Genomic DNA, 27,739 nt, shown 5'->3' on the forward strand with positions numbered 1-27,739 from the left:
CACAGAACACAAAGAAGTTTCTCAGAAAGCTTCTTTCTCTTTGTTATCGGAGGATATTTCCTTTGGCTGTATAGTCTTCAAAGGGATCCGAAATATCTGTTCTACGATTCCACAGAAATACGGCTAGAAAGAGATCCACGAAATACAGATGTAACTCTGTGAGTGGAAGTCACACATCACAGAGAAGTTTCTCAGAAAGCTTCTTTCCAGATTTCATATGAGGATATTTCCTTTTTCACCATAGCCCTCTATGGGCTTCCAAATATCACTTTGCCAATTCCACAAGAACTGTCTTAGCGAAAGGCTTCTTGAGGGGAAAGCTGTAACTCTGTGAGATGATTTCACAGAACACAAAGAAGTTTCTCGGAAAACTTCTTTCTCTTTGTTATCGGAGGATATTTCCTTTGGCCTATAGTCTTCAATGGATCCGAAATATCTGTTCTCAGATTCCACAGAAATAAGGCTAGCAAAGAGATCCACGAAATGCAGATGTAACTCTGTGAGATGAATTAACAGAACACTCAGCAGTCTCTCAGAAAGCTTCTTTCCAGATTTCATCTGAGGATATTTCCCTTTTCACCTTAGCCCTCTATGGGCTTCCAAATATCACTTTGCCAATTCCACAAGAACTGTCTTAGCGAAAGGCTTCTTGAGGGGAAAGCTATAACTCTGTGAGATGATTTTACAGAACACAAAGAAGTTTCTCAGAAAGCTTCTTTCTCTTTGTTATCGGAGGATATTTCCTTTGGCCCTATAGTCTTCAAAGGGATCCGAAATATCTGTTCTCAGATTCCACAGAAATAAGGCTAGCAAAGAGATCCACGAAATACAGATGTAACTCTGTGAGATGAATTAACAGAACACTAAGCAGTTTCTCAGAAAGCTTCTTTCCAGATTTCATCTGAGGATATTTCCTTTTTCACCATAGTCCTCTATGGGCTTCCAAATATCACTTTGCCAATTCCAAAAGAACTGTCTTAGCGTAAGGCTTCTTGAGGGGAAAGCTGTAACCCTGTGAGATGATTTCACAGAACACAAAGAAGTTTCTCAGAAAGCTTCTTTCTCTTTGTTATCGGAGGATATTTCCTTTGGCCCTATAGTCTTCAATGGGATCTGAAATATCTGTTCTCAGATTCCACAGAAATAAGGCTAGCAAAGACATCCACGAAATACAGATGTAACTCTGTGAAATGAATTAACAGAACACTAAGCAGTTTCTCAGAAAGCTTCTTTCCAGATTTCATCTGAGGATAATTCCTTTTTCACCATAGCCCTCTATGGGCTTCCAAATATCACTTTGCCAATTCCAGAAGAACTGTCTTAGCGAAAGGCTTCTTGAGGGGAAAGCTGTAACTCTGTGAGATGATTTTACAGAACACAAAGAAGTTTCTCAGAAAGGTTCTTTCTCTTTGTTATCGGAGGATATTTCCTTTGGCCCTATAGTCTTCAAAGGGATCCGAAATATCTGTTCTCAGATTCCACAGAAATAAGGCTAGCAAAGAGATCCACAAAATACAGATGTAACTCTGTGAGATGAATTAACAGAACACTAAGCAGTTTCTCAGAAAGCTTCTTTCCAGATTTCATCTGAGGATATTTCCTTTTTCACCATAGCCCTCTATGGGCTTCCAAATATCACTTTGCCAATTCCACAAGAACTGTCTTAGCGAAAGGCTTCTTGAGGGGAAAGCTGTAACTCTGTGAATGATTTTACAGAACACAAAGAAGTTTCTCAGAAAGCTTCTTTCTCTTTGTTATCGGAGGATATTTCCTTTGGCCCTATAGTCTTCAATGGGATCCGAAATATCTGTTCTCAGATTCCACAGAAATAAGGCTAGCAAAGAGATCCACGAAATACAGATGTAACTCTGTGAGATGAATTAACAGAACACTAAGCAGTTTCTCAGAAAGCTTCTTTCCAGATTTCATCTGAGGATATTTCCTTTTTCACCATAGCCCTCTATGGGCTTCCAAATATCACTTTGCCAATTCCACAAGAACTGTCTTAGCGAAAGGCTTCTTGAGGGGAAAGCCGTAACTCTCTGAGATGATTTTACAGAACACAAAGAAGTTTCTCAGAAAGCTTCTTTCTCTTTGTCATCGGAGGATATTTCCTTTGGCCCTATAGTCTTCAATGGGATCCGAAATATCTGTTCTCAGATTCCACAGAAATAAGGCTAGCATGGAGATCCACGAAATACAGATGTAACTCTGTGAGATGAATTAACAGAACACTAAGCAGTTTCTCAGAAAGCTTCTTTCCAGATTTCATCTGAGGATATTTCCTTTATCACCATAGCCCTCTATGGGCTTCCAAATATCACTTTGCCAATTCCACAAGAACTGTCTCAGCGAAAGGCTTCTTGAGGGGAAAGCTGTAACTCTGTGAGATGATTTCACAGAACACAAAGAAGTTTCTCAGAAAGCTTCTTTCTCTTTGTTATCGGAGGATATTTCCTTTGTCTGTATAGTCTTCAAAGGGATCCGAAATATCTGTTCTCAGATTCCACAGAAATACGGCTAGAAAGAGATCCACGAAATACAGATGTAACTCTGTGAGTGGAAGTCACACATCACAGAGAAGTTTCTCAGAAAGCTTCTTTCCAGATTTCATATGAGGATATTTCCTTTTTCACCATAGCCCTCTATGGGCTTCCAAATATCACTTTGCCAATTCCACAAGAACTGTCTTAGCGAAAGGCTTCTTGAGGGGAAAGCTGTAACTCTGTGAGATGATTTCACAGAACACAAAGAAGTTTCTCGGAAAACTTCTTTCTCTTTGTTATCGGAGGATATTTCCTTTGGCCTATAGTCTTCAATGGATCCGAAATATCTGTTCTCAGATTCCACAGAAATAAGGCTAGCAAAGAGATCCACGAAATGCAGATGTAACTCTGTGAGATGAATTAGCAGAACACTCAGCAGTTTCTCAGAAAGCTTCTTTCCAGATTTCATCTGAGGATATTTCCCTTTTCACCTTAGCCCTCTATGGGCTTCCAAATATCACTTTGCCAATTCCACAAGAACTGTCTTAGCGAAAGGCTTCTTGAGGGGAAAGCTATAACTCTGTGAGATGATTTTACAGAACACAAAGAAGTTTCTCAGAAAGCTTCTTTCTCTTTGTTATCGGAGGATATTTCCTTTGGCCCTATAGTCTTCAAAGGGATCCGAAATATCTGTTCTCAGATTCCACAGAAATAAGGCTAGCAAAGAGATCCACGAAATACAGATGTAACTCTGTGAGATGAATTAACAGAACACTAAGCAGTTTCTCAGAAAGCTTCTTTCCAGATTTCATCTGAGGATATTTCCTTTTTCACCATAGTCCTCTATGGGCTTCCAAATATCACTTTGCCAATTCCAAAAGAACTGTCTTAGCGTAAGGCTTCTTGAGGGGAAAGCTGTAACCCTGTGAGATGATTTCACAGAACACAAAGAAGTTTCTCAGAAAGCTTCTTTCTCTTTGTTATCGGAGGATATTTCCTTTGGCCCTATAGTCTTCAAAGGGATCCGAAATATCTGTTCTCAGATTCCACAGAAATAAGGCTAGCAAAGACATCCACGAAATACAGATGTAACTCTGTGAGATGAATTAACAGAACACTAAGCAGTTTCTCAGAAAGCTTCTTTCCAGATTTCATCTGAGGATATTTCCTTTTTCACCATAGCCCTCTATGGGCTTCCAAATATCACTTTGCCAATTCCAGAAGAACTGTCTTAGCGAAAGGCTTCTTGAGGGGAAAGCTGTAACTCTGTGAGATGATTTTACAGAACACAAAGAAGTTTCTCAGAAAGGTTCTTTCTCTTTGTTATCGGAGGATATTTCCTTTGGCCCTATAGTCTTCAAAGGGATCCGAAATATCTGTTCTCAGATTCCACAGAAATAAGGCTAGCAAAGAGATCCACGAAATACAGATGTAACTCTGTGAGATGAATTAACAGAACACTAAGCAGTTTCTCAGAAAGCTTCTTTCCAGATTTCATCTGAGGATATTTCCTTTTTCACCGTAGCCCTCTATGGGCTTCCAAATATCACTTTGCCAATTCCACAAGAACTGTCTTAGCGAAAGGCTTCTTGAGGGGAAAGCTGTAACTCTGTGAGATGATTTCACAGAACACAAAGAAGTTTCTCAGAAAGCTTCTTTCTCTTTGTTATCGGAGGATATTTCCTTTGGCCCTATAGTCTTCAATGGGATCCGAAATATCTGTTCTCAGATTCCACAGAAATAAGGCTAGCAAAGAGATCCACAAAATACAGATGTAACTCTGTGAGATGAATTAACAGAACACTAAGCAGTTTCTCAGAAAGCTTCTTTCCAGATTTCATCTGAGGATATTTCCTTTTTCACCATAGCCCTCTATGGGCTTCCAAATATCACTTTGCCAATTCCACAGGAACTGTCTTAGCGAAAGGCTTCTTGAGGGGAAAGCTGTAACTCTGTGAATGATTTTACAGAACACAAAGAAGTTTCTCAGAAAGCTTCTTTCTCTTTGTTATCGGAGGATATTTCCTTTGGCCCTATAGTCTTCAATGGGATCCGAAATATCTGTTCTCAGATTCCACAGAAATAAGGCCAGCATGGAGATCCACGAAATACAGATGTAACTCTGTGAGATGAATTAACAGAACACTAAGCAGTTTCTCAGAAAGCTTCTTTCCAGATTTCATCTGAGGATATTTCCTTTATCACCATAGCCCTCTATGGGCTTCCAAATATCACTTTGCCAATTCCACAAGAACTGTCTCAGCGAAAGGCTTCTTGAGGGGAAAGCTGTAACTCTGTGAGATGATTTCACAGAACACAAAGAAGTTTCTCAGAAAGCTTCTTTCTCTTTGTTATCGGAGGATATTTCCTTTGGCTGTATAGTCTTCAAAGGGATCCGAAATATCTGTTCTCAGATTCCACAGAAATACGGCTAGAAAGAGATCCACGAAATACAGATGTAACTCTGTGAGTGGAAGTCACACATCACAGAGAAGTTTCTCAGAAAGCTTCTTTCCAGATTTCATATGAGGATATTTCCTTTTTCACCATAGCCCTCTATGGGCTTCCAAATATCACTTTGCCAATTCCACAAGAACTGTCTTAGCGAAAGGCTTCTTGAGGGGAAAGCTGTAACTCTGTGAGATGATTTCACAGAACACAAAGAAGTTTCTCGGAAAACTTCTTTCTCTTTGTTATCGGAGGATATTTCCTTTGGCCTATAGTCTTCAATGGATCCGAAATATCTGTTCTCAGATTCCACAGAAATAAGGCTAGCAAAGAGATCCACGAAATGCAGATGTAACTCTGTGAGATGAATTAACAGAACACTCAGCAGTCTCTCAGAAAGCTTCTTTCCAGATTTCATCTGAGGATATTTCCCTTTTCACCTTAGCCCTCTATGGGCTTCCAAATATCACTTTGCCAATTCCACAAGAACTGTCTTAGCGAAAGGCTTCTTGAGGGGAAAGCTATAACTCTGTGAGATGATTTTACAGAACACAAAGAAGTTTCTCAGAAAGCTTCTTTCTCTTTGTTATCGGAGGATATTTCCTTTGGCCCTATAGTCTTCAAAGGGATCCGAAATATCTGTTCTCAGATTCCACAGAAATAAGGCTAGCAAAGAGATCCACGAAATACAGATGTAACTCTGTGAGATGAATTAACAGAACACTAAGCAGTTTCTCAGAAAGCTTCTTTCCAGATTTCATCTGAGGATATTTCCTTTTTCACCATAGTCCTCTATGGGCTTCCAAATATCACTTTGCCAATTCCAAAAGAACTGTCTTAGCGTAAGGCTTCTTGAGGGGAAAGCTGTAACCCTGTGAGATGATTTCACAGAACACAAAGAAGTTTCTCAGAAAGCTTCTTTCTCTTTGTTATCGGAGGATATTTCCTTTGGCCCTATAGTCTTCAATGGGATCTGAAATATCTGTTCTCAGATTCCACAGAAATAAGGCTAGCAAAGACATCCACGAAATACAGATGTAACTCTGTGAGATGAATTAACAGAACACTAACCAGTTTCTCAGAAAGCTTCTTTCCAGATTTCATCTGAGGATAATTCCTTTTTCACCATAGCCCTCTATGGGCTTCCAAATATCACTTTGCCAATTCCAGAAGAACTGTCTTAGCGAAAGGCTTCTTGAGGGGAAAGCTGTAACTCTGTGAGATGATTTTACAGAACACAAAGAAGTTTCTCAGAAAGGTTCTTTCTCTTTGTTATCGGAGGATATTTCCTTTGGCCCTATAGTCTTCAAAGGGATCCGAAATATCTGTTCTCAGATTCCACAGAAATAAGGCTAGCAAAGAGATCCACGAAATACAGATGTAACTCTGTGAGATGAATTAACAGAACACTAAGCAGTTTCTCAGAAAGCTTCTTTCCAGATTTCATCTGAGGATATTTCCTTTTTCACCGTAGCCCTCTATGGGCTTCCAAATATCACTTTGCCAATTCCACAAGAACTGTCTTTGCGAAAGGCTTCTTGAGGGGAAAGCTGTAACTCTGTGAGATGATTTCACAGAACACAAAGAAGTTTCTCAGAAAGCTTCTTTCTCTTTGTTATCGGAGGATATTTCCTTTGGCCCTATAGTCTTCAATGGGATCCGAAATATCTGTTCTCAGATTCCACAGAAATAAGGCTAGCAAAGAGATCCACAAAATACAGATGTAACTCTGTGAGATGAATTAACAGAACACTAAGCAGTTTCTCAGAAAGCTTCTTTCCAGATTTCATCTGAGGATATTTCCTTTTTCACCATAGCCCTCTATGGGCTTCCAAATATCACTTTGCCAATTCCACAAGAACTGTCTTAGCGAAAGGCTTCTTGAGGGGAAAGCTGTAACTCTGTGAATGATTTTACAGAACACAAAGAAGTTTCTCAGAAAGCTTCTTTCTCTTTGTTATCGGAGGATATTTCCTTTGGCCCTATAGTCTTCAATGGGATCCGAAATATCTGTTCTCAGATTCCACAGAAATAAGGCTAGCAAAGAGATCCACGAAATACAGATGTAACTCTGTGAGATGAATTAACAGAACACTAAGCAGTTTCTCAGAAAGCTTCTTTCCAGATTTCATCTGAGGATATTTCCTTTTTCACCATAGTCCTCTATGGGCTTCCAAATATCACTTTGCCAATTCCAAAAGAACTGTCTTAGCGTAAGGCTTCTTGAGGGGAAAGCTGTAACCCTGTGAGATGATTTCACAGAACACAAAGAAGTTTCTCAGAAAGCTTCTTTCTCTTTGTTATCGGAGGATATTTCCTTTGGCCCTATAGTCTTCAATGGGATCCGAAATATCTGTTCTCAGATTCCACAGAAATAAGGCTAGCAAAGACATCCACGAAATACAGATGTAACTCTGTGAGATGAATTAACAGAACACTAAGCAGTTTCTCAGAAAGCTTCTTTCCAGATTTCATCTGAGGATATTTCCTTTTTCACCATAGCCCTCTATGGGCTTCCAAATATCACTTTGCCAATTCCAGAAGAACTGTCTTAGCGAAAGGCTTCTTGAGGGGAAAGCTGTAACTCTGTGAGATGATTTTACAGAACACAAAGAAGTTTCTCAGAAAGGTTCTTTCTCTTTGTTATCGGAGGATATTTCCTTTGGCCCTATAGTCTTCAAAGGGATCCGAAATATCTGTTCTCAGATTCCACAGAAATAAGGCTAGCAAAGAGATCCACGAAATACAGATGTAACTCTGTGAGATGAATTAACAGAACACTAAGCAGTTTCTCAGAAAGCTTCTTTCCAGATTTCATCTGAGGATATTTCCTTTTTCACCGTAGCCCTCTATGGGCTTCCAAATATCACTTTGCCAATTCCACAAGAACTGTCTTAGCGAAAGGCTTCTTGAGGGGAAAGCTGTAACTCTGTGAGATGATTTCACAGAACACAAAGAAGTTTCTCAGAAAGCTTCTTTCTCTTTGTTATCGGAGGATATTTCCTTTGGCCCTATAGTCTTCAATGGGATCCGAAATATCTGTTCTCAGATTCCACAGAAATAAGGCTAGCAAAGAAATCCACAAAATACAGATGTAACTCTGTGAGATGAATTAACAGAACACTAAGCAGTTTCTCAGAAAGCTTCTTTCCAGATTTCATCTGAGGATATTTCCTTTTTCACCATAGCCCTCTATGGGCTTCCAAATATCACTTTGCCAATTCCACAAGAACTGTCTTAGCGAAAGGCTTCTTGAGGGGAAAGCTGTAACTCTGTGAGATGATTTTAAAGAACACAAAGAAGTTTCTCAGAAAGCTTCTTTCTCTTTGTTATCGGAGGATATTTCCTTTGGCCCTATAGTCTTCAATGGGATCCGAAATATGTGTTCTCAGATTCCACAGAAATAAGGCTAGCAAAGAGATCCACGAAATACAGATGTAACTCTGTGAGATGAATTAACAGAACACTAAGCAGTTTCTCAGAAAGCTTCTTTCCAGATTTCATCTGAGGATATTTCCTTTTTCACCATAGCCCTCTATGGGCTTCCAAATATCACTTTGCCAATTCCACAAGAACTGTCTTAGCGAAAGGCCTCTTGAGGGGAAAGCCGTAATTCTCTGAGATGATTTTACAGAACACAAAGAAGTTTCTCAGAAAGCTTCTTTCTCTTTGTCATCGGAGGATATTTCCTTTGGCCCTATAGTCTTCAATGGGATCCGAAATATCTGTTCTCAGATTCCACAGAAATAAGGCTAGCATGGAGATCCACGAAATACAGATGTAACTCTGTGAGATGAATTAACAGAACACTAAGCAGTTTCTCAGAAAGCTTCTTTCCAGATTTCATCTGAGGATATTTCCTTTATCACCATAGCCCTCTATGGGCTTCCAAATATCACTTTGCCAATTCCACAAGAACTGTCTCAGCGAAAGGCTTCTTGAGGGGAAAGCTGTAACTCTGTGAGATGATTTCACAGAACACAAAGAAGTTTCTCAGAAAGCTTCTTTCTCTTTGTTATCGGAGGATATTTCCTTTGGCTGTATAGTCTTCAAAGGGATCCGAAATATCTGTTCTCAGATTCCACAGAAATACGGCTAGAAAGAGATCCACGAAATACAGATGTAACTCTGTGAGTGGAAGTCACACATCACAGAGAAGTTTCTCAGAAAGCTTCTTTCCAGATTTCATATGAGGATATTTCCTTTTTCACCATAGCCCTCTATGGGCTTCCAAATATCACTTTGCCAATTCCACAAGAACTGTCTTAGCGAAAGGCTTCTTGAGGGGAAAGCTGTAACTCTGTGAGATGATTTCACAGAACACAAAGAAGTTTCTCGGAAAACTTCTTTCTCTTTGTTATCGGAGGATATTTCCTTTGGCCTATAGTCTTCAATGGATCCGAAATATCTGTTCTCAGATTCCACAGAAATAAGGCTAGCAAAGAGATCCACGAAATGCAGATGTAACTCTGTGAGATGAATTAACAGAACACTCAGCAGTTTCTCAGAAAGCTTCTTTCCAGATTTCATCTGAGGATATTTCCCTTTTCACCTTAGCCCTCTATGGGCTTCCAAATATCACTTTGCCAATTCCACAAGAACTGTCTTAGCGAAAGGCTTCTTGAGGGGAAAGCTATAACTCTGTGAGATGATTTTACAGAACACAAAGAAGTTTCTCAGAAAGCTTCTTTCTCTTTGTTATCGGAGGATATTTCCTTTGGCCCTATAGTCTTCAAAGGGATCCGAAATATCTGTTCTCAGATTCCACAGAAATAAGGCTAGCAAAGAGATCCACGAAATACAGATGTAACTCTGTGAGATGAATTAACAGAACACTAAGCAGTTTCTCAGAAAGCTTCTTTCCAGATTTCATCTGAGGATATTTCCTTTTTCACCATAGTCCTCTATGGGCTTCCAAATATCACTTTGCCAATTCCAAAAGAACTGTCTTAGCGTAAGGCTTCTTGAGGGGAAAGCTGTAACCCTGTGAGATGATTTCACAGAACACAAAGAAGTTTCTCAGAAAGCTTCTTTCTCTTTGTTATCGGAGGATATTTCCTTTGGCCCTATAGTCTTCAATGGGATCCGAAATATCTGTTCTCAGATTCCACAGAAATAAGGCTAGCAAAGACATCCACGAAATACAGATGTAACTCTGTGAGATGAATTAACAGAACACTAAGCAGTTTCTCAGAAAGCTTCTTTCCAGATTTCATCTGAGGATATTTCCTTTTTCACCATAGCCCTCTATGGGCTTCCAAATATCACTTTGCCAATTCCAGAAGAACTGTCTTAGCGAAAGGCTTCTTGAGGGGAAAGCTGTAACTCTGTGAGATGATTTTACAGAACACAAAGAAGTTTCTCAGAAAGGTTCTTTCTCTTTGTTATCGGAGGATATTTCCTTTGGCCCTATAGTCTTCAAAGGGATGCGAAATATCTGTTCTCAGATTCCACAGAAATAAGGCTAGCAAAGAGATCCACGAAATACAGATGTAACTCTGTGAGATGAATTAACAGAACACTAAGCAGTTTCTCAGAAAGCTTCTTTCCAGATTTCATCTGAGGATATTTCCTTTTTCACCGTAGCCCTCTATGGGCTTCCAAATATCACTTTGCCAATTCCACAAGAACTGTCTTAGCGAAAGGCTTCTTGAGGGGAAAGCTGTAACTCTGTGAGATGATTTCACAGAACACAAAGAAGTTTCTCAGAAAGCTTCTTTCTCTTTGTTATCGGAGGATATTTCCTTTGGCCCTGTAGTCTTCAATGGGATCCGAAATATCTGTTCTCAGATTCCACAGAAATAAGGCTAGCAAAGAAATCCACAAAATACAGATGTAACTCTGTGAGATGAATTAACAGAACACTAAGCAGTTTCTCAGAAAGCTTCTTTCCAGATTTCATCTGAGGATATTTCCTTTTTCACCATAGCCCTCTATGGGCTTCCAAATATCACTTTGCCAATTCCACAAGAACTGTCTTAGCGAAAGGCTTCTTGAGGGGAAAGCTGTAACTCTGTGAGATGATTTTACAGAACACAAAGAAGTTTCTCAGAAAGCTTCTTTCTCTTTGTTATCGGAGGATATTTCCTTTGGCCCTATAGTCTTCAATGGGATCCGAAATATGTGTTCTCAGATTCCACAGAAATAAGGCTAGCAAAGAGATCCACGAAATACAGATGTAACTCTGTGAGATGAATTAACAGAACACTAAGCAGTTTCTCAGAAAGCTTCTTTCCAGATTTCATCTGAGGATATTTCCTTTTTCACCATAGCCCTCTATGGGCTTCCAAATATCACTTTGCCAATTCCACAAGAACTGTCTTAGCGAAAGGCTTCTTGAGGGGAAAGCCGTAACTCTCTGAGATGATTTTACAGAACACAAAGAAGTTTCTCAGAAAGCTTCTTTCTCTTTGTCATCGGAGGATATTTCCTTTGGCCCTATAGTCTTCAATGGGATCCGAAATATCTGTTCTCAGATTCCACAGAAATAAGGCTAGCATGGAGATCCACGAAATACAGATGTAACTCTGTGAGATGAATTAACAGAACACTAAGCAGTTTCTCAGAAAGCTTCTTTCCAGATTTCATCTGAGGATATTTCCTTTATCACCATAGCCCTCTATGGGCTTCCAAATATCACTTTGCCAATTCCACAAGAACTGTCTCAGCGAAAGGCTTCTTGAGGGGAAAGCTGTAACTCTGTGAGATGATTTCACAGAACACAAAGAAGTTTCTCAGAAAGCTTCTTTCTCTTTGTTATCGGAGGATATTTCCTTTGGCTGTATAGTCTTCAAAGGGATCCGAAATATCTGTTCTCAGATTCCACAGAAATACGGCTAGAAAGAGATCCACGAAATACAGATGTAACTCTGTGAGTGGAAGTCACACATCACAGAGAAGTTTCTCAGAAAGCTTCTTTCCAGATTTCATATGAGGATATTTCCTTTTTCACCATAGCCCTCTATGGGCTTCCAAATATCACTTTGCCAATTCCACAAGAACTGTCTTAGCGAAAGGCTTCTTGAGGGGAAAGCTGTAACTCTGTGAGATGATTTCACAGAACACAAAGAAGTTTCTCGGAAAACTTCTTTCTCTTTGTTATCGGAGGATATTTCCTTTGGCCTATAGTCTTCAATGGATCCGAAATATCTGTTCTCAGATACCACAGAAATAAGGCTAGCAAAGAGATCCACGGAATACAGATGTAACTCTGTGAGATGAATTAACAGAACACTCAGCAGTTTCTCAGAAAGCTTCTTTCCAGATTTCTTCTGAGGATATTTCCCTTTTCACCATAGCCCTCTATGGGCTTCCAAATATCACTTTGCCAATTCCACAAGAACTGTCTTAGCGAAAGGCTTCTTGAGGGGAAAGCTGTAACTCTGTGAGATGATTTCACAGAACACAAAGAAGTTTCTCAGAAAGCTTCTTTCTCTTTGTTATCGGAGGATATTTCCTTTGTCCCTATAGTCTTCAATGGGATCCGAAATATCTGTTCTCAGATTTCACAGAAATAAGGCTAGCAAAGAGATCCACGAAATACAGATGTAACTCTGTGAGATGAATTAACAGAACACTAAGCAGTTTCTCAGAAAGTTTCTTTCCAGATTTCAGATGAGGATATTTCCTTTTTCACCTAGCCCTGTATGGGCTTCCAAATATCATTTTGCCAATTGCACAAGAACTGTCTTAGCGAAAGGCTTCTTGAAGGGAAAGCTGTAACTCTGTGAGATGATTTCACAGAACACAAAGAAGTTTCTCAGAAAGCTTCTTTTTCTTTGTTATAGGAGGATATTTCCTTTGGCCCTATAGTCTTCAAAGGGGTCCGAAATATCTGTTCTCAAATTCCACAGAAATAATGCTAGCAAAGAGATCCACGAAACACAGATGTAACTCTGTGAGCTGAATTAACAGAACACTCAGCAGTTTCTCAGAAAGCTTCCTTCCAGATTTCATCTGAGGATATTTCCTTTTTCACCATAGCCCTCTATGGGCTTCCAAATATCACTTTGCCATTTCCACAAGAACTGTCTTAGCGAAAGGCTTCTTGGGGGAAAGCTGTATCTCAGTGAGATGATTTCACAGAACACAAAGAGGTTTCTCAGAAAGCTTCTTTCTCTTTGTTATCAGAGGATATTTCCTTTGGCCCTATAGTCTTCAAGGGGATCCGGAATATCTGTTCTCAGATTCCACAGAAATAAGGCTAGCAAAGAGATCCACAAAATACAGATGAAACTCTGTGAGAAGAATTAAGAGAACACTAAGCAGTTTCTCAGAAAGCTTCTTTCCAGATTTCATCTGAGAATATTTCCTTTTTCACCATAGCCCTCCTTGGGATTCCAAATATCACTTTGCCAATTCCACAAGAACTGTCTTAGTGAAAGGCTTCTTGAAGGGAAAGCTGTAACTCTGTGAGATGATTTCACAGAACACAAAGAAGTTTCTCAGAAAGCTTCTTTCTCTTTGTTATTGGAAGATATTTCCTTTGGTCCTATAGTCTTCAAAGGGATCCGAAATATCTGTTCTCAGATTCCACAGAAATAAGGCTAGCAAAGAGATCCACGAAATACAGATGTAACTCTGTGAGATGAATTAACAGAACACTCAGTAGTTTCTCAGAAAGCTTCTTTCCAGATTTCATCTGAGGATATTTCCTTTTTCACCGTAGCCCTCTATGGGCTTCCAAATATCACTTTGTCAATTCCACAAGAACTGTCTTAGCGAAAGGCTTCTTGAGTAGGAAGCTGTCACTCTGTGAGAGGATTTCACAGAACACAAAGAAGTTTCTCAGAAAGCTTTTTTCTCTTTATAATCGGAGGATATTTCCTTTGGCCCTATAGTCTTCAAAGGGATCCGAAATATCTGTTCTCAAATACCACAGAAATAAGGCTAGCAAAGAGATCCCCGAAATACTGATGTAACTCTGTGAGATGAATTTACAGAACACTCAGCAGTTTCTCAGAAAGCTTCTTTCCAGATTACATCTGAGGATATTTCCTTTGTCACCATTGCCCTCTATGGGCTTCCAAATATCACTTTGCCAATTCCACAAGAACTGTCTTAGAGAAAGGCTTCTTGAGGGGAAAGCTGTAGCTCTGTGAGATGATTTCGCAGACCACAAAGAAGTTTCTCAGAAAGCTTCTTTCTCTTTGTTACCGGATGATATTTCCTTTGTCCCTATAGTCTTCAAAGGGATCCGAAATATCTGTTTTCAGATTCCACAGAAATAAGGCTAGCAAAGAGATCCACGAAATACAGATGTAACTCTGTGAAATGAATTAACAGAACACTCAGCAGTTTCTCAGAAAGCTTCTTTCCAGATTTCATCTGACGATATTTCCTTTTTTCACCATAGCCCTCTATGGGCTCCCAAATAGCACTGTGCCAGTTCCACAAGAACTGTCATAGAGAAAGGCTTCTTGAGGGGAAAGTTGTAACTCTGTGAGATGATTTCACAGAACACAAAGAAGTTTGTCGGAAAGCTTCTTTCTCTTTGTTATCGGAGCATATTTCCTTTGGCCCTATGGTCTTCAAAGGGATCCGAAATATCTGTTCTCGGATTCCACAGAAATAAGGCCAGCAAAGAGATCCACGAAATAGAGATGTAACTGTGTGAGTGGATGTCAAACATCACAGAGCAGTTTCTCAGAAAGCTTCTTTCCAGATTTCATCTGAGGGTATTTCCTTTTTCACCATAGCCCTCAATGGGCTTCCAAATATCACTTTGCCAATTCACAAGAACTGTCATAGCGAAAGGCTTCTTGAGGGAAAGCTGTAACTCTGTGAGTTGATTTCACAGAACACAAAGAAGTTTCTCAGAAAGCTTCTTTCTCTTTGTTATCCGAGGATATTTCCTTTGGCCCTATAGTCTTCAAAGGGATCCGAAATGTCTGTTCTCAGATTCCACAGAAATAAGGATAGCACAGAGATCCACGAAATACAGATGTAACTCTGTGAGTGGAAGTCACACATCACAGAGCAGTTTCTCAGAAAGCTTCTGTCAAGATTTCATCTGAGGATATGTGCTTTTTCACCATAGCCCTCTATGGGCTTCCAAATATCACTTTGCCAATTGCACAAGAACTGTCTTAGCGAAAGGCTTCTTGAGGGGAAAGCTGTAACTTTGTGAGATGACTTCAAAGAACACAAAGAAGTTTCTCAGAAAGCTTCTTTCTCTTTGTTATCGGAGGATATTTCCTTTGGCCCTATACTCCTCAAAGGGATCCGGAATATCTGTTCTCAGACTCCACAGATATAAGGCTAGCAAAGAGATCCACGAATAACAGATGTAACTCTGTGAGATGAATTAACAGAACACTCAGCAGTTTCTCATAAAGCTTCTTTCCAGATTCCATCTGAGGATATTTCCTTTTTCACCATAGCCCTCTATGGGCTTCCAAATATCACTTTGCCAATTCCACAAGAACTGTCTCAGTGAAAGGCTTCTTGAGGTGAAAGCTGTAACTCTGTGAGATGATTTCACAGAACACAAAGAAGTTTCTCAGAAAGCTTCTGTCTCCTTGTTATCGGAGGATATTTCCTTTGGCCCTATAGTCTTCCAAGGGATCCGAAATATCTGTTCTCAGATTCCACAGAAATAAGGCAAGCAAAGAGAAACAGAAATACAGATGTAACTCTGTGAGTGGAAGTCACACATCACAGAGCAGTTTCTCAGAAAACTTCTTTCCAGATTTCATCTGAGGATATTTCCTTTTTCACCATAGCCCTCTATGTGCTTTCAAATATCACTTTTCCAATTCCACAAGAACTGTTTTAGCGAAAGGCTTCTTGAGGTGAAAGCTGTAACTCTGTGAGATGATTTCACAGAACACAAGAAGTTTCTCAGAAAGCTTCTTTCTCTTTGTTATCGGAGGATATTTCCTTTGGCCATATTATCTAAAAAGGGATCCGAAATATCTGTTCTGAGATTCCACAGAAATAAGGCTAGCACAGAGATCCACGAAATACAGATGTAACTCTGTGAGATGAATTAATAGAATAATAAGCAGTTTCTCAGAAAGCTTCTTTCCAGATTTCATCTGAGGATATTTCCTTTTTCACCGTAGCCCTCTATGGGCTTCCAAATATCAATTTGCCAATTCCACAAGAACTGTCTTAGCGAAAGGCTTCTTTAGGGGAAAGCTGTAACTCTGTGAGATGATTTCACAGAACACAAAGAAGTTTCTCGGAAAGCTTCTTTCTCTTTGTTATCGGAGGATATTTCCTTTGGCCCTATAGTCTTCAAAGGGATCCGAAATATCTGCTCTCAGAATCCACAGAAATAAGGCTAGCTAAGAGATCCACGAAATACAGATCAAACTCTGTGAGATGAATTAACAGAGCATCCAGCAGTTTCTCAGAAAGCTTCTTTCCAGATTTCATCTGAGGATATTTCCTTTTTCTCCATTGCCCTCTATTTGCTTCCAAATATCACTTTGCCATTTCCACAAGAACTGTCATAGCGAATGGCTTCTGGAGGGGAAAGCTGTAACTCTGTGAGATGATTTCACAGAACACAAAGAAGTTTCTCAGAAAGCTTCTTTCTCTTTGTTATCGGAGGATATTTCCTTTAGCCCTGTAGTCTTCAAGGGATCTGAAATATCTGTTCTCAGATTCCACAGAAATAAGGATAGCAAAGAGATCCACGAAATACAGATGTAACCTTGTGAGTGGTAGTCACACATCACAGAGCAGTTTCTCAGAAAGCTTCTGTCCAGATTTCATCTGAGGATATATGCTTTTTCACCATAGCCCTCTATGGGCTTCCAAATATCACTTTTCCAAATCCACAAGAACTGTCTTAGCGAAAGGTTTCTCGAGGGGAAAGCTCTAACTCTGTGACATGATTTCACAGAACACAAAGAAGTGTCTCAGAACGATTCTTTCTCTTTGTTATCGGAGGATATTTCCTTTGTCCCTATAGACTTAAAAGGGATCCGAAATATCTGTTCTTAGATTCCACAGAAATAAGGCTAGCAAGGAGATCCACGAAATACAGATGTAACTCTGTGAGTGGAAGTCACACATCACAAAGCAGTTTCTCAGAAAGCTTCTGTCCAGATTTCATCTGAGGATATTTGCTTTTTCACCATTGCCCTCTATGGGCTTCCAAATATCACTTTGCCAATTCCACAAGAACTGTCTTAGCGAAAGGATTCTTGAAGGGAAAGCTGTAACTCTGTGAGATGATTTCACAGAACACAAAGATGTTTCTCAGAAAGCTTCTTTCTGTTTGTTATCGGAGGATATTTCCTTTGGCCTTCTAGTTTTCAGGGGATCTGAAATATCTGTTCTCAGATTCCACAGAAATAAGGCTAGCAAAGAGATCCACGAAACAAAGATGTAACTCTGTGAGATGAATTAACAGAACACTCAGCAGTTTCTCAGAAAGCTTCTTTCCACATTTCATCTGTGGATATTTCCTTTTTCACCATAGCCCTCTATGGTCTTCCAAATATCACTTTGCCAATTTCACAAAAACTGTCTTAGCGAAAGGCTTCTTGAGTTGAAAGGTGAAACTCTGTGAGATGATTTCAAAGAACACAAAGAAGTTTCTCAGAAAGCGTCTTTCTCTTTGTTATCGGAGGATATTTCCTTTGGCCCTATAGTCTTCAAAGGGATCCGAAATATCTGTTCTCAGATTCCATAGAAATAAGGCTAGCAAAGAGATCCACGAAATACAGATGTAACACTGTGAGTGGAAGTCACACATCACAGAGCAGTTTCTCAGAAAGCTTCTGTCCAGGTTTCATCTGAGGATATGTGCTTTTTCACCATAGCCCTCTATGGGCTTCCAAATATCACTTTGCCAATTCACAAGAACTGTCATAGCGAAAGGCTTCTTGAGGGAAAGCTGTAACTCTGTGAGTTGATTTCACAGAACACAAAGAAGTTTCTCAGTAAGCTTGTTTCTCTTTGTAATCGGAGGATGTTTCCTTTGGCCCTATAGTCTTCAAAGGGATCCGAAATGTCTGTTCTCAGATTCCACAGATATAAGGCTAGCAAAGAGATCCACGAATAACAGATGTAACTCTGTGAGATGAATTAAAAGATCACTCAGCAGTTTCTCATAAAGCTTCTTTCCAGATTCCATCTGAGGATATTTCCTTTTTCACCATAGCCCTCTATGGGCTTCCAAATATCACTTTGCCAATTCCACAAGAACTGTCTTAGCGAAAGGATTCTTGAAGGGAAAGCTGTAACTCTGTGAGATGATTTCACAGAACACAAAGAAGTTTCTCACAAAGCTTCTTTCTCTTTGTTATCGGAGGATATTTCCTTTGGCCCTATACTCTTCAAAGGGATCCGAAATATCTTTTCTCAGATTCCACAGAAATAAGGATAGCAAAGAGATCCACGAAATACAGATGTAACTCTGTGAGTGGAAGTGACACATCACAGAGCAGTTTCTCAGAAAGCTTCTGTCCAGATTTCATCTGAGGATATTTGCTTTTTCACCATAGCCCTCTATGGGCTTCCAAATATCACTTTGCCAATTCCACAAGAACTGTCTTAGCGAAAGGATTCTTGAAGGGAAAGCTGTAACTCTGTGAGATGATTTCACAGAACTCAAAGAAGTTTGTCAGAAAACTTCTTTCTCTTTGTTATTGGAGGATATTTCCTTTGGCCATATAGTCTTCAGGGGATCCGAATTATCTGTTCTCAGATTCCACAGAAATAAGGCTAGCAAAGAGATCCAGAAATACAGATGTAACTCTGTGAGATGAATTAACAGGACACTCAGCAGTTTCTCAGAAAACTTCTTTCCAGTTTTCATCTGAGGATATTTCCTTTTTCACCATAGCCCTCTATGGGCTTCCAAATATCACTTTGCAAATTCCAAAAGAACTGTCTTAGCGAAAGGCTTCTTGAGGTGAAAGCTGTAAGTCTGTGAGATGATTTCACAGAATACAAAGAAGTTCTCAGAAAGCTTCTTACTCTTTGCTATCGGAGGATATTTCCTTTGGCCCTATAGTCTTCAAAGGGATCCGAAATATCCGTTCTCAGGTTCCACAGAAATAAGGCTAGCAAAGAGATCCACGAAATACAGATGTAACTCTGCGAGTGGAAGTCACACATCACAGAGCAGTTTCTCAGAAAGCTTCTGTCCAGATTTCATCTGACGATATTTGCTTTTTCACTGTAGCCCTCTAAGGGCTTCCAAATATCACTTTGCCAATTCCACAAGAACTGTCTTAGCGAAAGGCTTCTTGAGGGGAGAGCTGTAACCCTGTGAAATGATTTCACAGAACACAAAGAAGTTTCTCGGAAAGCTTCTTTCTCTTTTTTATCGGAGGATATTTACTTTGGCCCTATAGTCCTCAAAGGGATCCGAATATCTGTTCTCAGATTCCACAGAAATAAGGCTAGCAAAAGATCCACGAATCACAGATGTAACTCTGTGAGATGAATTAACAGAACACTCAGCAGTTTCTCATAAAGCTTCTTTCCAGATTCCATCTGAGGATATTTCCTTTTTCAACATAGCCCTCTATGGGCTTCCAAATATCACTTTGCCAATTCCACAAGAACTGTCTTAGCGAAAGGCTTCTTGAGGGAAAGCTGTAACTCTGTGAGTTGATTTCACAGAACACAAAGAAGTTTCTCAGTAAGCTTGTTTCTCTTTGTAATCGGAAGATGTTTCCTTTGGCCCTATAGTCTTCAAAGGGATCCGAAATATCTGTCTCAGATTCCACAGAAATAAGGCTAGCAAAGAGAACGACGAAATACAGATGGAACTCTGTGAGATGAATTAACAGAACACTCAGCAATTTCTCAGAAAGGTTCTTTCCAGATTTCATCTGAAGATATTTCCTTTTTCACCATAGCCCTCTATGGGCTTCCAAATATCACTTTGCCAATTCACAAGAACTGTCATAAAGAAAGGCTTCTTGAGGGGAAAGTTGTAACTCTGTGAGATGACTTCACAGAACACTTCTTTCTCTTTGTTATCGGAGGATATTTACTTTGGCCCTATAGTCTTCAAAGGGATCCGAAATATCTGTTCTCAGATTCCACAGAAATAAGGATTGCAAAGAGATCCACGAAATACAGATGTAACTCTGCGAGTGGAAGTCACACATCACAGAGCAGTTTCTCAGAAAGCTTCTGTCCAGATTTCATCTGAGGATATTTGCTTTTTCACCATAGCCCTCTATGGGCTTCCAAATATCACTTTGCCAATTCCACAAGAACTGTCTTAGCGAAAGGATTCTTGAAGGGAAAGCTGTAACTCTGTGAGATGATTTCACAGAACTCAAAGAAGTTTGTCAGAAAACTTCTTTCTCTTTGTTATTGGAGGATATTTCCTTTGGCCATATAGTCTTCAGGGGATCCGAATTATCTGTTCTCAGATTCCACAGAAATAAGGCTAGCAAAGAGATCCACGAAATACAGATGTAACTCTGTGAGATGAATTAACAGGACACTCAGCAGTTTCTCAGAAAACTTCTTTCCAGTTTTCATCTGAGGATATTTCCTTTTTCACCATAGCCCTCTATGGGCTTCCAAATATCACTTTGCAAATTCCAAAAGAACTGTCTTAGCGAAAGGCTTCTTGAGGTGAAAGCTGTAAGTCTGTGAGATGATTTCACAGAATACAAAGAAGTTCTCAGAAAGCTTCTTTCTCTTTGCTATCTTAGGATATTTCCTTTGGCCCTATAGTCTTCAAAGGGATCCGAAATATCCGTTCTCAGGTTCCACAGAAATAAGGCTAGCAAAGAGATCCACGAAATACAGATGTACCTCTGCGAGTGGAAGTCACACATCACAGAGCAGTTTCTCAGAAAGCTTCTGTCCAGATTTCATCTGACGATATTTGCTTTTTCACTGTAGCCCTCTAAGGGCTTCCAAATATCACTTTGCCAATTCCACAAGAACTGTCTTAGCGAAAGGCTTCTTGAGGGGAGAGTTGTAACCCTGTGAAATGATTTCACAGAACACAAAGAAGTTTCTCAGAAAGCTTCTTTCTCTTTGTTATCGGAGGATATTTACTTTGGCCCTATAGTCCTCAAAGGGATCCGAAATATCTGTTCTCAGATTCCACAGAAATAAGGCTAGCAAAAGATCCACGAATCACAGATGTAACTCTGTGAGATGAATTAACAGAACACTCAGCAGTTTCTCATAAAGCTTCTTTCCAGATTCCATCTGAGGATATTTCCTTTTTCAACATACCCCTCTATGGGCTTCCAAATATCACTTTGCCAATTCCACAAGAACTGTCATAGCGAAAGTCTTTTTGAGGGGAAAGCTGAAACTCTGTGAGTTTATTTCACAGAACACAAAGAAGTTTCTCAGTAAGCTTGTTTCTCTTTGTTATCGGAGGATATTTCCTTTGGCCCCATAGTCTTCAAAGGGATCCGAAATATCTGTTCTCAGATTACACAGAAATAAGGATAGCAAAGAGATGCACGAAATACAGATGTAACTCTGTGAGATGAATTAACAGAACACTCAGCAGATTCTCATAAATGTTCTTTCCAGATTCCAACTGAGGTTATTTCCTTTTTCACCATATCCCTCCATGGGCTTCCAAATATCACTTTGCCAATTCCACAAGAACTGTCATAGCGAAAATCTTCTTGAGGGGAAAGCTGTAACTCTGTGAGTTGATTTCACAGAACACAAAGAAGTTTCTCAGTAAGCTTGTTTCTCTTTGTAATCGGAAGATGTTTCCTTTGGCCCTATAGTTCAAAGGGATCCGAAATATCTGTCTCAGATTCCACAGAAATAAGGCTAGCAAAGAGAACGACGAAATACAGATGTAACTCTGTGAGATGAATTAACAGAACACTCAGCGGTTTCTCATAAAGCTTCTTTCCAGATTTCATCTAAGGATATTTGCTTTTTCACCATAGCCCTCTATGGGCTTCCAAATATCACTTTGCCAATTCCACAAGAACTGTCTTAGCGAAAGGCTTCTTGTGGGGAAAGCTTTAACTCTCTGAGATGATTTCACAGAACACAAAGAAGTTTCTCAGAAAGCTTCTTTCTCTTTGTTATCGGAGGATATTTCCTTAGGCTCTATAGTCTTCAAAGGGATCCGAAATATCTGTTCTCAGATTCCACAGAAATAAGGATAGCAAAGAGATCCACGAAATACAGATGTAACTCTGTGAGTGGAAGTGACACATCACAGAGCAGTTTCTCAGAAAGCTTCTGTCCAGATTTCATCTGAGGATATTTGCTTTTTCACCATAGCCCTATATGGGCTTCCAAATATCACTTTCCCAATTGCACAAGAACTGTCTTAGCGAAAGGCTTCTTGAGGGGAAAGCTGTAACTCTGTGAGATGATTTCAAAGAACACAAAGAAGTTTCTCAGAAAGCTTCTTTCTCTTTGTTATCGGAGGATATTTCCTTTGGCCCTATACTCCTCAATGGCATCCGGAATATCTGTTCTCAGACTCCACAGATATAAGGCTAGCAAAGAGATCCACGAATAACAGATGTAACTCTGTGAGATGAATTAACAGAACACTCAGCAGTTTCTCATAAAGCTTCTTTCCAGATTCCATCTGAGGATATTTCCTTTTTCACCATAGCCCTCTATGGGCTTCCAAATATCACTTTGCCCATTCCACAAGAACTGTCATAGCGAAATTCTTCTTGAGGGGAAAGCTGTAACTCTGTGAGTTGATTTCACAGAACACAAAGAAGTTTCTCAGTAAGCTTGTTCCTCTTTGTAATCGGAGGATGTTTCCTTTGGCCCTATAGTCTTCAAAGGGATCCGAAATATCTGTTCTCAGATTCCACAGAAATAAGGCTAGCAAAGAGATCCACGAATAACAGATGTAACTCTGTGAGATGAATTAACAGAACACTCAGCAGTTTCTCATAAAGCTTCTTTCCAGATTCCATCTGAGGATATTTCCTTTTTCACCATAGCCCTCTATGGGCTTCCAAAAATCACTTTGCCAATTCCACAAGAACTGTCTTAGCGAAAGGCTTCTTGAGGGGAAAGCTGTAACTCTGTGAGATGATTTCACAGAACACAAAGAAGTTTCTCAGAAAGCTTCTTTCTCTTTGTTATCGGAGGATATTTCCTTAGGCCCTATAGTCTTCAAAGGGATCCGAAATATCTGTTCTCAGATTCCACAGAAATAAGGCTAGCAAAGAGATCCACGAAATACAGATGTCACTCTGTTAGTGGAAGTCACACATCACGGAGCAGTTTCTCAGAAAGCTTCTTTCCAGATTTCATCTGAGGAAATTTCCTTTTTCACCATAGCCCTCTATTGGCTCCCAAATATCTCTTTGCAATTCCACAAGAACTGTCTCAGCGGAAGGCTTCTTGAGGGGAAAGCTGTAACTCTGTGAGATGATTTCACAGAACACAAAGAAGTTTCTCAGAAAGCTTCTTTCTCTTTGTTATCGGAGGATATTTCCTTTAGCCCTATAGTCTTCAAGTGGTCCGAAATATCTGTTCTCAGATTCCACAGAAATAAGGCTAGCAAAGATATCCACGAAATACAGATGTAACTCTGTGAGTGGATGTCACCCATCACATAGCAGTTTCTCAGAAAGTTTCTTTCCAGATTTCATCTGAGAATATTTCCTTTTTCATCATAGCCCTCTAGGGGCTTCCAACTATCACTTTGCCAATTCCACAAGAACTGTTTAGCGAAAGGCTTCTTGAGGGGAAAGCTGTAACTCTGTGAGATGATTTCACAGAACACAAAGAAGTTTCTCAGAAAGCTTCTTTCTCTTTGCTATCGGAGGATATTTCCTTTGGCCCAATAGTCTTCAAAGGGATCCGAAATATCTGTTCTCAGATTCCACAGAAATAAGGCTAGCAAAGAGATCCACGAAATACAGGTGTAACTTTGTGAGTGGAAGTCACACATCACGGAGCAGTTTCTCAGAAAGCTTCTTTCCAGATTTCATCTGAGGATATTTCCTTTTTCACCATAGCCCTCGATGTGCTTCCAAATATCACTTTGCCAATTCCACAAGAACTGTCATAGCGAAAGCCTTCTTGAGGTGAAAGCTGTAACTCTGTGAGATGATTTCACAGAACACAAAGAAGTTTCTCAGAAAGCTTCTGTCTCCTTGTTATCGGAGGATATTTCCTTTGGCCCTATAGTCTTCCAAGGGATCCGAAATATCTGTTCTCAGATTCCACAGAAATAAGGCAAGCAAAGAGAAACAGAAATACAGATGTAACTCTGTGAGTGGAAGTCACACATCACAGAGCAGTTTCTCAGAAAACTTCTTTCCAGATTTCATCTGAGGATATTTCCTTTTTCACCATAGCCCTCTATGTGCTTTCAAATATCACTTTTCCAATTCCACAAGAACTGTTTTAGCGAAAGGCTTCTTGAGGTGAAAGCTGTAACTCTGTGAGATGATTTCACAGAACACAAGAAGTTTCTCAGAAAGCTTCTTTCTCTTTGTTATCGGAGGATATTTCCTTTGGCCATATTATCTAAAAAGGGATCCGAAATATCTGTTCTGAGATTCCACAGAAATAAGGCTAGCACAGAGATCCACGAAATACAGATGTAAATCTGTGAGATGAATTAATAGAATAATAAGCAGTTTCTCAGAAAGCTTCTTTCCAGATTTCATCTGAGGATATTTCCTTTTTCACCGTAGCCCTCTATGGGCTTCCAAATATCAATTTGCCAATTCCACAAGAACTGTCTTAGCGAAAGGCTTCTTTAGGGGAAAGCTGTAACTCTGTGAGATGATTTCACAGAACACAAAGAAGTTTCTCAGAAAGCTTCTTTCTCTTTGTTATCGGAGGATATTTCCTTTGGCCCTATAGTCTTCAAAGGGATCCGAAATATCTGCTCTCAGAATCCACAGAAATAAGGTTAGCTAAGAGATCCACGAAATACAGATCAAACACTGTGAGATGAATTAACAGAGCATCCAGCAGTTTCTCAGAAAGCTTCTTTCCAGATTTCATCTGAGGATATTTCCTTTTTCTCCATTGCCCTCTATTTGCTTCCAAATATCACTTTGCCATTTCCACAAGAACTGTCATAGCGAATGGCTTCTGGAGGGGAAAGCTGTAACTCTGTGAGATGATTTCACAGAACACAAAGAAGTTTCTCAGAAAGCTTCTTTCTCTTTGTTATCGGAGGATATTTCCTTTAGCCCTGTAGTCTTCAAGGGATCTGAAATATCTGTTCTCAGATTCCACAGAAATAAGGATAGCAAAGAGATCCACGAAATACAGATGTAACCTTGTGAGTGGTAGTCACACATCACAGAGGAGTTTCTCAGAAAGCTTCTGTCCAGATTTCATCTGAGGATATATGCTTTTTCACCATAGCCCTCTATGGGCTTCCAAATATCACTTTTCCAAATCCACAAGAACTGTCTTAGCGAAAGGTTTCTCGAGGGGAAAGCTCTAACTCTGTGACATGATTTCACAGAACACAAAGAAGTGTCTCAGAACGATTCTTTCTCTTTGTTATCGGAGGATATTTCCTTTGTCCCTATAGACTTAAAAGGGATCCGAAATATCTGTTCTTAGATTCCACAGAAATAAGGCTAGCAAGGAGATCCACGAAATACAGATGTAACTCTGTGAGTGGAAGTCACACATCGCAAAGCAGTTTCTCAGAAAGCTTCTGTCCAGATTTCATCTGAGGATATTTGCTTTTTCACCATTGCCCTCTATGGGCTTCCAAATATCACTTTGCCAATTCCACAAGAACTGTCTTAGCGAAAGGATTCTTGAAGGGAAAGCTGTAACTCTGTGAGATGATTTCACAGAACACAAAGATGTTTCTCAGAAAGCTTCTTTCTGTTTGTTATCGGAGGATATTTCCTTTGGCCTTCTAGTTTTCAGGGGATCTGAAATATCTGTTCTCAGATTCCACAGAAATAAGGCTAGCAAAGAGATCCACGAAACAAAGATGTAACTCTGTGAGATGAATTAACAGAACACTCAGCAGTTTCTCAGAAAGCTTCTTTCCACATTTCATCTGTGGATATTTCCTTTTTCACCATAGCCCTCTATGGGCTTCCAAATATCACTTTGCCAATTTCACAAAAACTGTCTTAGCGAAAGGCTTCTTGAGTTGAAAGGTGAAACTCTGTGAGATGATTTCAAAGAACACAAAGAAGTTTCTCAGAAAGCGTCTTTCTCTTTGTTATCGGAGGATATTTCCTTTGGCCCTATAGTCTTCAAAGGGATCCGAAATATCTGTTCTCAGATTCCACAGAAATAAGGCTAGCAAAGAGATCCACGAAATACAGATGTAACACTGTGAGTGGAAGTCACACATCACAGAGCAGTTTCTCAGAAAGCTTCTGTCCAGGTTTCATCTGAGGATATGTGCTTTTTCACCATAGCCCTCTATGGGCTTCCAAATATCACTTTGCCAATTCACAAGAACTGTCATAGCGAAAGGCTTCTTGAGGGAAAGCTGTAACTCTGTGAGTTGATTTCACAGAACACAAAGAAGTTTCTCAGTAAGCTTGTTCCTCTTTGTAATCGGAGGATGTTTCCTTTGGCCCTATAGTCTTCAAAGGGATCCGAAATGTCTGTTCTCAGATTCCACAGATATAAGGCTAGCAAAGAGATCCACGAATAACAGATGTAACTCTGTGAGATGAATTAAAAGATCACTCAGCAGTTTCTCATAAAGCTTCTTTCCAGATTCCATCTGAGGATATTTCCTTTTTCACCATAGCCCTCTATGGGCTTCCAAATATCACTTTGCCAATTCCACAAGAACTGTCTTAGCGAAAGGATTCTTGAAGGGAAAGCTGTAACTCTGTGAGATGATTTCACAGAACACAAAGAAGTATCTCACAAAGCTTCTTTCTCTTTGTTATCGGAGGATATTTCCTTTGGCCCTATACTCTTCAAAGGGATCCGAAATATCTTTTCTCAGATTCCACAGAAATAAGGATAGCAAAGAGATCCACGAAATACAGATGTAACTCTGTGAGTGGAAGTGACACATCACAGAGCAGTTTCTCAGAAAGCTTCTGTCCAGATTTCATCTGAGGATATTTGCTTTTTCACCATAGCCCTCTATGGGCTTCCAAATATCACTTTGCCAATTCCACAAGAACTGTCTTAGCGCAAGGATTCTTGAAGGGAAAGCTGTAACTCTGTGAGATGATTTCACAGAACTCAAAGAAGTTTGTCAGAAAACTTCTTTCTCTTTGTTATTGGAGGATATTTCCTTTGGCCATATAGTCTTCAGGGGATCCGAATTATCTGTTCTCAGATTCCACAGAAATAAGGCTAGCAAAGAGATCCACGAAATACAGATGTAACTCTGTGAGATGAATTAACAGGACACTCAGCAGTTTCTCAGAAAACTTCTTTCCAGTTTTCATCTGAGGATATTTCCTTTTTCACCATAGCCCTCTATGGGCTTCCAAATATCACTTTGCAAATTCCAAAAGAACTGTCTCAGCGAAAGGATTCTTGAAGGGAAACCTGTAACTCTGTGAGATGTTTTCACAGAACACAAAGAAGTTTCTCAGAAAGCTTCTTTCTCTTTGTTATCGGAGGATATTTCCTTTGGCCCTATAGTCTTCAGGGGATCCGAAATATCTGTTCTCAGATTCCACAGAAATAAGGCTAGCAAAGGGATTCACGAAATACAGATGTATCTCTATGAGTGGAAGTCACACATCACAGAGCAGTTTCTCAGAAAGCTTCTTTCCAGATTACATATGAGGATATTTCCTTTTTCACCATAGCCCTCTATGGGCTTCCAAATATCACTTTGCCAATTCCACAAGAACTGTCATAGCGAAAGGCTTCTGGAGGGGAAAGCTGTAACTCTGTGAGATGATTTCACAGAACATAAAGAAGTTTCTCAGAAA

Source organism: Macaca fascicularis, chromosome 19 (genome assembly GCF_037993035.2).
Source record: "Macaca fascicularis isolate 582-1 chromosome 19, T2T-MFA8v1.1".
Classification (NCBI taxonomy): Eukaryota; Metazoa; Chordata; class Mammalia; order Primates; family Cercopithecidae; genus Macaca; species Macaca fascicularis.